This window comes from Sander vitreus, chromosome 4 (assembly GCF_031162955.1).
Source record: "Sander vitreus isolate 19-12246 chromosome 4, sanVit1, whole genome shotgun sequence".
In the NCBI taxonomy this organism is placed as follows: domain Eukaryota; kingdom Metazoa; phylum Chordata; class Actinopteri; order Perciformes; family Percidae; genus Sander; species Sander vitreus.
The window spans coordinates 36,068,117-36,081,794 of record NC_135858.1 but is presented as its reverse complement, the minus strand read 5'-3'; positions in this window follow the sequence as shown (position 1 = coordinate 36,081,794).

Sequence of the window (13,678 nt, the reverse complement as noted above, 5' to 3'; positions counted from 1 at the left end):
ACAAAATGTATCTTCTCGCAAATCTATTGGTGGGAATGCACATGAGAATTGGACACTTCTGAGATTATTACCGTTCATAATTGGTGTGAAGATACCATTCAATGAACCAGCATGGCAAGTTCTCATGACATTAAAAGATATTACTGAACTTGTAGTATCCCCTATTCATACAGAGGAACTAGCTACCTAGATACTCTAATATTGGAACATCGCCATAGAGTGTTGGAAGTTTTTCCTGATCAAAAGTTAATTCCAAAGCACCATTTCTTGGAGCATTATCCTGCTATGATAAAATGCTTTGGTCCTTTGGTTTGTGTCTGGACTATGCGCTTAGAGGCGAAACATAGTTTTTTCAAGCGAGTTGTCAGATACACAAACAGCTTCAGAAATGTACTGCTATCTCTCGCCTCAAAGCACCAAATGATGATGACCTATTATTTACATGCTGATACTTTAAAACCTGCATTATGTGTGAGTAAAGTGACAAGTATTCCAATGGCATTGCTCCATGAGGAAATACAGGATAGTTTTAAAAAAACGTATCCAACACACACCACAGTGGAGTTGACCAACATAGTGTCATATCATGGAACTAAATATTCAGTGGGGATGATTTTGCCCTATAGGTCTACCAGATTTTATAGAGATCTCACAGATTGTGATTGTAGGCAGTGATCTCAATTTCATTGTTAAGTTACTTAACAGCTGGTATTGGGAACATTTTAGGGGATTTGTTTTGTTTGGAGTACTCCGGGAACCATCACCTTATCCTGGTGGAGAGGTTTGTGTGTCCCTATGAACCTGAGGGCTGTGTTGGTTGGAGCTTTGTGCTCCTGGTAGGGTCTCCCAAGGCAAAGTGGTCTCAGGTGAGGGGCCAGACAAAGAATGGTTCAAAAACCCTATGAGTGACCGAGGAAGAGATGGAGTGACCCTGCCCCGGAGGAAGCCCGGGGCCCCCGTCTGGAGCCAGGCCCAGATGGAGGGCTCGTCAGCGAGCATCTGGTGGCCGGGTTTGCCACGGAGCCCGGCCAGGCACAGCCAGAAAAAGCTACGTGGCATCCATCTCTCCATCCCATGGGCCCACCACCTGTGGGAGGAACCGCTGGGGTCGGATGCGCTGCCACATGGGTGGCAGTGAAGGTCAGGGGCCTAGACGGACCAGACCCAGGCAGCAGACGCTGGCTCTGGAGATGTGGAATGTCACCTCTCTGTGGGGGAAGGAGCTGGAACTTGTGCGGGAGGTGGAGTGCTACCGGTTAGATCTGGTGGGGCTTACCTCTACGCACAGTCTCGGTTCTGGAACCATACTCCTGGATAGGGGTTGGACTCTTTTCTTCTCCGGAGTTGCCCAGGGTGTGAGGCGCCGGGTGGGTTTGGGGATACTCACAAGCCCCCGACTGAGCGCCGCTACGTTGGAGTTTACCTCGGTGGAGTTTACCCCGGTGGAAGAGAGGGTCGCCTCCCTACACCTGCGGGTTGTGGGGAGGAAAACTCTGACTGTTGTTTGTGCATATGCACCAAACAAGAGTTCGGAGTATTCTGCCTTCTTGGAGACCTTGAGTGGAGTCCTGCATGGGGCTCCAGTGGGGGACTCTATAGTTCTGCTGGGGGACTTCAACGGGCACGTGGGCAATGATGGAGACACATGGAGAGGCGTGATTGAGAGGAACGGCCTCCCTGATCTAAACCAGAGTGGTTGTTTGTTGTTGGACTTCTGTTCTAGTCATGGATTGTCTATAACGAACACCATGTTCGAACATAGGGATGCTCATAAGTGTACTTGGTACCAGAGCACCCTAGGCCAAAGGTCAATGATCGATTTTATAATCATTTCATCTGCTCTGAGGCCATATGTTTTGGACACTCGGGTGAAGAGAGGGGCAGAGCTGTCAACCGATCACCATCTGGTGGTGAGTTGGGTCAGGGGATAGGGGAAGACTCTGGACAGACCTGGTAAGCCCAAACGGGTAGTGCGGGTAAATTGGGAACGTCTGGAGGAGGCCCCTTTCCGACAGACTTTCAACTCACACCTCCCGCGGAGCTTTTCGTGCATCCCTGTGGAGGCTGGGGGCATTGAACCCGAGTGGACAATGTTCAAAGTTTCCATTGCTGAAGCTGCGGTGAGGAGCTGTGGTCTTAGGGTCTTAGGTGCCTCAAGGGGCGGTAACCCACAAACACCGTGGTGGGCACCGGTGGTCAGGGAAGCCGTCCGACTGAAGAAGGAGTCTTTCCAGGATATGTTATCCCAGAGGACTCCGGAGGCAGTTGCAAGGTACCAAAGAGCTGCAGCCTCTGCCGTGAAAGAGGCAAAGCAGCGGGTGTGGGAGAAGTTTGGAGAAGACATGGAGAAGGACTTTCGGTCGGCACCAAGGTGCTTCTGGAAAACCGTTCGCCACCTCAGGAGGGGGAAGCGGGGAACCATCCAAGCTGTGTACAATAAGGATGGGATGCTGTTGACCTCAACTGAGGAGGTAATAGGGCGGTGGAAGGAGCACTTTGAGGAACTCCTAAATCTGACTAATACGCCCTGTATGGTAGAGGCAGAGCTGGAGGATGATGGGGGATTGTCGTCAATTTCCCTGGTGGAAGTTGCTGAGGTAGTTAAACAACTCCACAGTGGCAAAGCCCCAGCGATTGATGAGATCCGTCCAGAAATGCTTAAAGCTCTGGGTGTGGAGGGGTTGTCTTGGTTGACACGCCTCTTCAACATTGCGTGGAAGTCTGGCACGGTGCCTAAGGAGTGGCAGACCGGGGTTGTGGTTCCCCTTTTCAAAAAGGGGGACCAGAGGGTGTGTGCCAATTACAGGGGTATCACACTTCTCAGCCTCCCCGGTAAAGTCTACTCCAAGATGCTGGAAAGGAGGGTTTGGTCGATAGTCGAACCTCAGGTTGAAGAGGAACAATGCGGATTCCGTCCTGGTCATGGAACAACGGACCAGATCTTCACTCTCGCAAGGATCCTGGAGGGAGCCTGGGAGTATGTCCAACCGGTCTACATGTGTTTTGTGGATCTGGAGAAGGCGTATGACGAGGTCCCCCGGGAGATACTGTGGGAGGTGCTGCGGGAGTATGAGGTGAGGGGGTCCCTTCTCAGGGCCATCAATCTCTGTACGACCAAAGCGAGAGCTGTGTACAGGTTCTCGGCAGTAAGTCGGACTCGTTTCAGGTGAGAGTTGGCCTCCGCCAGGGCTGCACTTTGTCACCTATTTGTAGTATTTATGGACAGGATATCGAGGTGTAGTCGGGGTGGAGAGGGGTTGCAGTTCGGTGGCCTGGGGATCTCATCGCTGCTTTTTGCAGATGATGTGGTCCTGATGGCATCATCGGCCTGTGACCTTCAGCACTCACTGGATCGGTTTGCAGCCGAGTGTGAAGCGGCTGGGATGAGGATCAGCACCTCTAAATCGAAGGCCATGGTTCTCAGCAGGAAACCGATGGAGTGCCTTCTCCAGGTAGGGAATGAGTCCTTACCCCAAGTGAAGGAGTTCAAGTACCTTGGGGTCTTGTTCGCGAGTGAGGGGACAATGGAGCGGGAGATTGGTCGGAGAATCGGCGCAGCGGGTGAGGTATTACATTCAATTTATCGCACCGTTGTGACGAAAAGAGAGCTGAGCCAGAAGGCAAAGCTCTCAATCTACCGGTCAGTTTTCGTTCCTACCCTCACCTATGGTCATGAAGGCTGGGTCATGACCGAAAGAACAAGATCCAGGGTATAAGCGGCTGAAATGGGTTTCCTCAGGAGGGTGGCTGGTAGGCCTGCATGATTCGGGGAAAAATATGAATCACGTTTTTTTAGCTTAGAATTGATATCACGATTCTCTGCCACAATTTGTTTCTCACAGAGTGTAATGTTTATTGCACACATGAACCATGACAAAAAAAAAAAAATTGGCAGTACCAAAAATAGATTTTTTTTTGGCACCTATAGCACATTGCGCATCACCACAAGCCTACAGACATAGAGGCTTCAATGAATAAAGAAAATAAAGTAGGCTACATAATGGCCATTTAAGTACAGTAGGCTACCAAAAACAGTGACATATAACACATTGAACTAAATATGGCCCTGATACAGGCTCTATCTGAACTCCTTGAACATGTCTTAACATAATTAAAACATGTCAATGTCAATGTCAAATGCTTTCAATAAATTAATTGAAGGAGAAAAAAAACCCCAAAAAACGTAGTCATTTAAAAATTAAATCGCGAACAGGGGTGAATCGAGATTTTATAACGATTTATCGTGCAGGCCTAGTGGCTGGCATCTCCCTTAGAGATAGGGTGAGAAGCGCAGTCATCCATGAGGAGCTCGGAGTAGAGCCGCTGCTCCTTCGCGTCGAAAGGAGCCAGTTGAGGTGGTTCGGGCATCTGGTTAGGATGCCCCCTGGGCGCCTCCCTAGGGAGGTGTTCCAGGCACGTCCAGCTGGGAGGAGGCCTCGGGGAAGAACCAGGACTAGGTGGAGGGATTATATCTCCAACCTGGCCTGGGAATGCTTTGGGGTTCCCCTAGTTGGAGCTGGTTAATGTGACTCGGGGAAAGGGAAGTTTGGGGTCATCTGCTGGAGCTGCTACCCCCGCGACCCGATACCGGATAAGCGGACGAAGATGGATGGATGGATGGATGGATGGATGTTTTGGAGCACTCTGGGAAAGTGACCCTGCTGCAGATACAGCAACTTAGTGATACATACCCCTTGGCAGCATATTGTGTGGGAGGCAAACGCATGGTCACTTTAAAAAGACACATTATTGTCCAATATTAGGTTAAAAAGAGAAACGCCTAAGTGTCTTACTCCTACTCTGATTTCCAGTTGTTGTTTTTTTCCAATTTATTTCATACAGATGGACCCTGTTGTTGTGAAGGTGATTTTATATCACCGTAGTGAGAAGCTCACACTGCCCTCAGGGATGCCAGACACAGTGGATCAATTGCATAAGCCTGTAAAGGACACATTCAAACTTGATGAGGAATCCACCCTGCATTACCTTGATGAACACTTTGGTGATTCATTTACATTTCATTCTACGAAAGATGTTAAGCATAAGGGGACAATGAGAGTAGTAATTATTCCATCAATAGTGCTTTCACTTGCAGCTCCTGAGACTGAAAATGTGCCCAGTTGTGACAATTGTTGCAACACCTCCAGTTTGAGTTCATCATCACACTTGTCTTGTAGTTCTGCAGATTATCAGTTGGATGGCACGTCATTGTCATCACAGGACACTGTCATATTAAGCCCTCAAAAGGCATCATGGCCAAATGAAATTGTCATTCTACTTTTCTCAGTTGCGACAGAGGCAGTACTGAGGAATGGCAATGAAGACTTTGCAAAAGATGGCACAGTTCTCAACAATGCCTGTGTCAGGTCTGAAATCATGGAAAGACTGGCTGATTACATATACAGTCACACAGCCTATCCCACAGGACTTCAGGTTGGACAGGTTGCAGAAGCCTTAGTCAAAAAACGTCCATTTCTGACTGAACTTGGGAGCCGCAATGGTTGGATCAGATGGATGTAGAGCCTAAAATACAAGATGGGAAATTACAGGTCAAAGCTCAGAAATCTTGGATTTCCTGAAGTTAAATGCAACTCTCTCAAAAACAAACGGCCTGGTGAGAGGAAACCAGCACAAAATGTCAAAAAAGCACGGGAAGGAGAAGTGATTTATCTCCCACACTATCCTTCAGGAGAAAGCACTGAACACCAAGAGCAACAGCGGCTACATTTCTGTCTGAACTGAAGAAGAAAGATAGCACGACCATCAAGGAGTTAATGGCCAGCACATTTGTGCATAGAAGACATGATGTCGTCAGTCTTCATTTGAGAATCAAAGAGATCAAGGAGAGGTGGCCTGCCTTTTTTGACGTGTCACATGTGAGTAATTAGCATTTCTCTTACACAGAGTATAACACAAACACATATTGGCAGAAAATGCTCAAGCTTGTAAAGCTTTTGTGTCTGCAATCCTCTAAGTAAAGCTCTTGGTCCTGATGGTCTCTTTTTTTCTAAATATAAGAGGGGAATTTAGTGTAACTTCTGAGTTATGAAGCCAGTTAAATAATCACAATCTCCCTGTTGTTTTTTTGTCTTTTTGTTAAAGGTCAACGCAGTTTCAACGAATCACCACCATAAATCTTGAGGCAAAATTCATGTCAATGTTGGACCTTTATTCCCCTAAACTGCTTTCCATCTTATCTTCCAAGCCAAGAAAGGTGCTGCTGGAGAGAGACATTGTGCAGAAATGAATACTCTGTTCCAGGTATTTCAGTTTACTCCTGTTTAGCTGCTGCTTTCCCCCACCTGTCTTGTCATTAAAGTGCTCATATGCTTTTCCCTTTCCTTTATTGTTATATATCTTTTTTTGTGCATGTTATAGGTTTACAAAGTGAAAAAGCCCAAAGCCCCCCCCAAACAGAGTTACCATCTCCAACAGAAAACACTAGTCAGAAGCAGAGTATGAGGGCGTGCCATGTTAGCAGCTAGAATACCTGCAAACTAGTCTCTTTTCGGCGAAAATCGCCATTTTGAATGGGAAAATGTCATCCACATGAATCGTGTAGATCCAAAGAGTTTTTATTTGGGGGGGGGTGCCTTAATGACCGTTATCTACCAGACCAAATAGCAACGCAGATTGTGGTGCCTTATTCAGGTGCCAGTTAAATGCCTGCGCTTCTCTCTGATGCTCCGAAAACGGACGTTAGAGGCAATTGAAACATCGCCGCACGGGATGCTAGTCAACATCGTTAGCTAGCAGCTGGAGTAAACACGGTTAAATGCTGACACTAAATGGTGTAAAATACCCTTTTCCCATTCAGAGGTTGTTTTTGTCGTTTAACAGGAATTTACTGGTGAAATAAGTTATTGTTATAAGTTATTATTATTACATTTTGATGTGTCACCTTTTTCAGCCTTCTGAGTTTGCAGGTATGAGCTAGGTGAGCATAATAATGTGTTACAAAGTGATGCTTCTTTGTCTCTGAAGTAAAGGCTGGACTACAATAGAGCTGTTTGGTGCAGTCCATGAACAGTCCTTACCTAGGTACTGTCAGGGCACGCCCTCATACTCTGCTTCTGACTGGCTAGTAGTCCTTACCTAGGTACTGTCAGGGCACGCCCTCATACTCTGCTTCTGACTGGCTAGTAGTCCTTACCTAGGTACTGTCAGGGCACGCCCTCATACTCTGCTTCTGACTGGCTAGTAGTCCTTACGTAGTTACTGTCAGGGCACGCCCTCATACTCTGCTTCTGACTGGCTAGTAGTCTTTACCTAGGTACTGTCAGGGCACGCCCTCATACTCTGCTTCTGACTGGCTAGTAGTCCTTACCTAGGTACTGTCAGGGCACGCCCTCATACTCTGCTTCTGACTGGCTAGTAGTCCTTACCTAGGTACTGTCAGGGCACGCCCTCATACTCTGCTTCTGACTGGCTAGTAGTCCTTACGTAGTTACTGTCAGGGCACGCCCTCATACTCTGCTTCTGACTGGCTAGTAGTCTTTACCTAGGTACTGCGCATGTGCGACTCCCAACAAAGATGGAACAGAAGTGAGAGGTCTCACTCTGCTAAAACAGAGAGCTCAACACACAGGGTGAAAAGAGGAGCTGCAGCAATGTGCAGTACAACAAATATATGGTGTTTTTTGAAAATGAAACCATATAAACCTATTCTGATATAACCTCTAAATACAATTATTAACCTGGAAATGAGCATAATATGAGCTCTATTTCTCCAGGCCATAATGTGCACTGAGTGAATAGTGTATCTTCTTGTCATTTAAGAATACATTTTCTCCTAAACAGAGTGGAATTTCCATTCAGAAAACCAGAGAAGTTGTCATCCGATGTCTCATTGATCACCTTGGTGAAGATGTGAGTGCCTTAATCAAGACTTTTGAGGTGAGTCCAATATATGGCTTCCAGGGGTCTCCCTACCATAAATGCGCAAAGTTGAAATTAGTGCTTCCGCTAATGCATCAGCGTATTTTTCTGTGTTCTGTAACCAAAGAAAGAACCCTTATTAAACTCTTGTGATTAGAAATACACAGCCATTATGTAGCTCTAGCTGTCCACTGAAAATGAGACATTACTGATGTGGCTGATGTTGATGTTTATATGTGTAACCTAATATAACCTAAATACAATACAAAGCAAAATGAACCATAACTTTGTTTTTATTTTATACAGTTTAATGCCCATTTACCCTACTGCTGCACAGAGCGCTGGTCACTTGTTTATTCAAGCTTTATTGATATTGACTGACCTTTATTTGTATCCACCTGGATACTATTATTTGCATGTTTATTTACCAACATTCGAACAAATTAAGCATATATCATAAATAATCAACCAAAGCTAGTTAAAACAATACACAACTTACTAGGGGTGTCACAATTCTCCAAATTTGCGATTCTAAGGTCACGATTCGATTCTCGATTTTTTTTTTTTTTTTTAAAGCACAGGTTGCTATGCCATTTTTAGACTAGACTTGTATGTAATATAATATCTGACCTTTGTCAAAAGACATTGACATTGTCAAATTTAAAACATTTAGTAACAACATAATGTAACAATAACATATATTCAGTCAATTGGAACCTGTGAAAAACTGTGGCTTTTTTTGTTGACAACGTGAACGTTGTCAACATAACTCCAAAATACTTCCACACTTCAGTGAAAGAGAAGGGGGCACGAGTTCTGTCGATGGGTCTCCAGCATCAGAAGTTTCTGACTGGCTGTAGCTAAGTTACAGGAGGTTGACTGACTCGCAGCACTTCAACACGTGTGTTTTTTTCCGCTTGACAAGCCGACCGAACGACAATTCCATTTTTGTGACTTAATTTCGATCGTAACATCCTTACAACTTACTATACAATCTTTGTACAACTGATTGATTGTACAATCTTTGTCTTTAGTTGTTTTGGTAATTGATTTTATTCTATTTTGGTGACATCCTGCCTGCCTGTTCTAACCAGTTGCCTTTTACAATGTCTGCAGAATGTTGATTCAGCTGTCGATGGCAGCACAGGTGATGGCTGTGTACCTGGTCCGGAATGAAAGTGGACAGGTCGATGATGTTGGGATCATCATTGAATGTTCCACTGTACTCAACCATCTTGGGTATCTCAGCAGAGCCTGTTGCTACCTGCTAGGACTGACCTATGCTTGGGATCTGAAATACCCCAAAACTCATACATTTTTGAGGTATTTCAAAAGATGCTTGTGGAAGTGGATTCCGGAAACCTTTCAGCAAAGATGCAAAGACTGAGAAACAATATGGTCATGTAGTTGCTGAGAGGCAGCTGTTCAGATGAGAAAATGTGACTCATACCCAATTGAGCCAAGTGTGGAATGCGATAAATGACTGTTATTATTGAAGATCTGGTCAGAAACTTGGACAATCTAAAGCTCCATTTAATCAGATGATCTCCAGGTGTGGTCAGGCTCACAGTCTTGGACAGATTTCAATGTGTTTTGAGTCAACATTTTACACCTTGTATTGATAAGATTAATTTTTTTTCATTTATAAGCCATTAAGCATCTGATTTCAGTTTACAGGCTATCTTGAATTGTTAGAAATACAGAAGTCTTTAAAAACGTCATCTGTCATGTAAAACAAGACTCAAGTTATTTCCTACCGAGACAAACTGTTACTTTAGTGTGATGATTCATGTTATAAACATGTTTAACAAAAATAAATAAATCGCATTATTCTACTTCGTTTAAGAATGCTTGATTCTGATTGGCTGGGAGGAGGGCATTAACCTGGCAGGTGGCCCGCTGACTGAGCACAGCGTCATCAAATAGTAGATCAATACGCTGCTTGTATTTTTTTTCTATCACAGAAATTTCAAACATGAGGTCCATTGTAAAAATAAACCTTGTTTAAAAAAGTTTCTAAAATGTGTCGGAAATCTATCGGAGGGTCAGTCGATACATAGTTTCGCAAGCGAGATACAACGTAGCGACTACGTCATTAAACTAACGTTGGTGATCAGATGCAGCCTTGTGTGGTTGCTATAGAAACTAATTAACGTTAGCTACAGTTGAGTTATTCGCCGTAGTTCTAAACATTACAGTGTTTTAAAAATGGACGAATTCATTGTCAATTTTAATATATTTGGAGGAGGGAAGTCATTTGAGGACTGGTTAAAGAGCGACAAGGACGACGGAATGACAACAGAGAAAGACGAGGCCCAGGGTCCCCGTTAACGAGATCTGACAGATGAGGAGCTGCGTACAACTGAAGACGGGGCCCTTGAATCAAACACCAAAAATGCAACTGCCTTTGCTATCAAGGTTTTCACCAAGTGGAAGAGCCACCAGAAGGATAGACTGACAGTGACAACTGACCCGGACTGTGGTTGCTATAGAAACTAATTAGCTACAGCTGAGCTAACGTTATTCACCGTAGTTCTAAAGGGGACTATTTTTGAGGGAGATGAACTCAAACAGAGTATACATTTAATAAGCATGCAATACAAATAAGAAAAAGCATAATTATTAAAGTATTTGAATTGTTTTATTATGTTGGCCAGCAAGAAGTAGAATAAACGGGATAATCCTCGACTTCGTATCGGGCGGTAAGCCGTCCACAAGCCGGGCATATCAAACTGTTTATTGCCCTGCCTCTCGGTGATTATCCCTTACTTACAAGCCCTAAAGCATCATTGGCCATAACAAGAGAAAACCATGAGGGAAAAACAACTTGACAACAGTAACAAGCTGTCATAGCAATAGAATTGCGCCTGCAGCTCTGTATCGATTATTTTAATCCACATATCTCATATAACGATATAATACAATACAGGCAGGCCTTCACATACCTTACTGTTATCCTCTGGCGGTCCTACACAATTAACGGGTTAGCTAAGGTGCTGTATTCATATGCTAATAGGGTAATTAGCCACAAAAGGCTACTGTGTATTGCCTGTGAAAAGGCTAATGATTATATCTATTGGTTATGGAAAGTAATGTTGCTTTTCAACACTATTGCTAGCTGTGGGTATTTTGTTGAATGAATGTTAGTACAAGTTGTGAGTTTAATTGTTTAACTGGAGTTTATGGTGAAGTAACTCAAAGAGGCTAATTTTTTGTGCATTCTTTCTACTGTTACCGGTGCAGGGAGGGATAAATAAGCATGCATGTCTTAATGCCTCTAGATTACAACACTGTAGCTGAAGTTATGGGAAACTAATACAATTTGACAGATTTTTACATGCAATTTATGCAATTATATTAAGAATAGTGTTAATGTTACTAAGGTAGGTTCCATAAAACTTGAATAAGAAAAGTATTTTTTGTATAAAGGTTACCTATTAATATAAATGTACTTTTTATACCTGAAAGGGATTTATATACTTTTGATACATAAGAGAATACATTTAAGAACGGTTGTACAACTGAATAGAGATTTAGATATTTCAATATGGGTTAACTGAAATATCACCTCATTTTATTTTCATTGTAGCCTAAGCAATTGATTTTATTACTGAATAGTAATTGAGAGAACTGATTTGGCCTTATCTACAGGTGGAGGAGGTGGAGGTCCGGTGCAGAGAGGGATATTGGATCACATTGACTCTTCAGATCCCAGAGTCTTCCAGGGTTTAGAGATTCCCAGTTCAGTTGGCTGGGTGGCGAGCTACAGGATCGAGACTCTGAACTTATACAGATTGCCCTGGATTCCTTCTTCATGGTGGTAGGACAAACAGAAACCAAACTCATATGGGCCCCAACGTTGAACATCTCTGAACTCTTGTCATCAAATAACAATTGAGCTTGTATCTGCTAGCCTTTGCAACTCATTTATAAATGCTTTGTAAAGCATAGCAAGTCCTCACTTTAGATGGGCTCACGCCATGAAGTCAACCAATCAGTAGTAACTCATGAGTTAATCATGAATTGATGTGTTGGTAAGTGATTGTTAAAGATGCATTAACACACTAACTATCCATAGGTATATTTCTGAAGGCATGTCCAAATAGAACAATACATGTGCGTGTCCAGGTTCTGTTAGCCTTTGCTACTCATCTATAAATGCTTTGTAAAGCATAGAAAGTGCTCACTTTAGATGGGCTCACACCATATACTTAACTAACCAGTAGTAACTCATGAGTTAATCATTATTAGTAAGTATTTGTAACAGATGTGTTAACCCCCCAGCTATTAGTTTAGGCCTATTTCTAAATCCTAACATTTTATTTAAGACATGAACAAATGTAGCTCTAGATAGTGTATTAATCATTAACTTCCTAGTTTTAACCGACCTTATACATTCCTGAGTAGCTAGTTAATAATGGTAAGAAGACTTCATTTACAAATGGTTAATGCATCATTTAGGAATTATTAAAACAACTGATAAACGTTTTACATGAGCTTACTTACAATGGACCAACCATTTACTAACTGTATTTACTAATGCTTTACTGATTAGAATGAATGTAGGAACTATGATTTACAAATGATAAACAAAGAAATTGCTAATAGTTTATAGATAGTTTATAAAGGGAAAATTATTTAATTTACCAATGTTTTTTGCAATGCTTATTAAGTGTCAAACTTCTATTTATAAACATAATTATTGAGAGCTTTATTTACTATGAACAAACCATTTATGAGTGTGTATACAAATGCTTTATTTATGAGAATTAACATAGGAGCAATGCTTTACAAATGATGAACAAAGCATTTAGTAATAGTTTGCAACTGGTTTATAATGGGAAAATTATTTCATTTATGAATGGTTGTTTCATTATTTGTTAAGTATAAATCATGTACTTACAAACATATTTAAAGATAGGCTTATTTACTATGAACAAACCATTCATAACTATGTGAACAATTGCTTTACTGATGATGAATTATGTATGAACAACAAATTTATAATGATGAACAAACCATTAACTAATAGGCTTATTTACTATGAACAAACCTTTTAGAACTGTGTGAACAAATGCTTTACTAATGATGAATTATGTATGAACAATTAATAAGTAATAATGAACAAACCATTAACGAATAGGTAACTAATGCTTAACAAATGATGAATTATGGATAGTTATTATAAAGTACTACCAAAGTGTTTTTTTTTTTTTTTTGAAGAAAAGTTTTGGGTGGGCCTGTTGAAAAGCGGATGGTCCTAGGCCCGTCAGGCCCACCCATAACGCCATGCCTGCCACGGACGCTTTACAGAAGTACAGTGGGGGGAAGGGATAAGAAAAGGAAATCCTCCTTAAGAGGATCTTCACGCTCTTATACAGCAGCAGTCAATGTGCTGCTGACAGTCATAAATACGTGGAATACATATGAATCACGGTGCATTACTTTTCCTAGCTTTATGTACGAATGCTTCTTGAGACTTAGTGACTAACCTTTTATATCTGAAGTGTTATGCCAAAATGGAGTGATCTTGACTCATTATGTACTACAACCCCCCACTGTGTTCTGTATTTAAGTTAAACGCTGCCGGCAGCACGACATCATGTAATTAGAGTCACAGGTGAGGGGATGTTGTGCAAGCCTAGCAAGACTTTGCCTAATTAAAATCTGGAGTTTCCCCCAATTATGAAGAACAAAGAGCCCCCCCCCCCCGAGTCACCGAAATTCAGATACATGGCTTCATTTAGGTTATTAGATTTGAAAGACGCTCATTAAATGCTGAAGCTGAATTTTTTTTTAA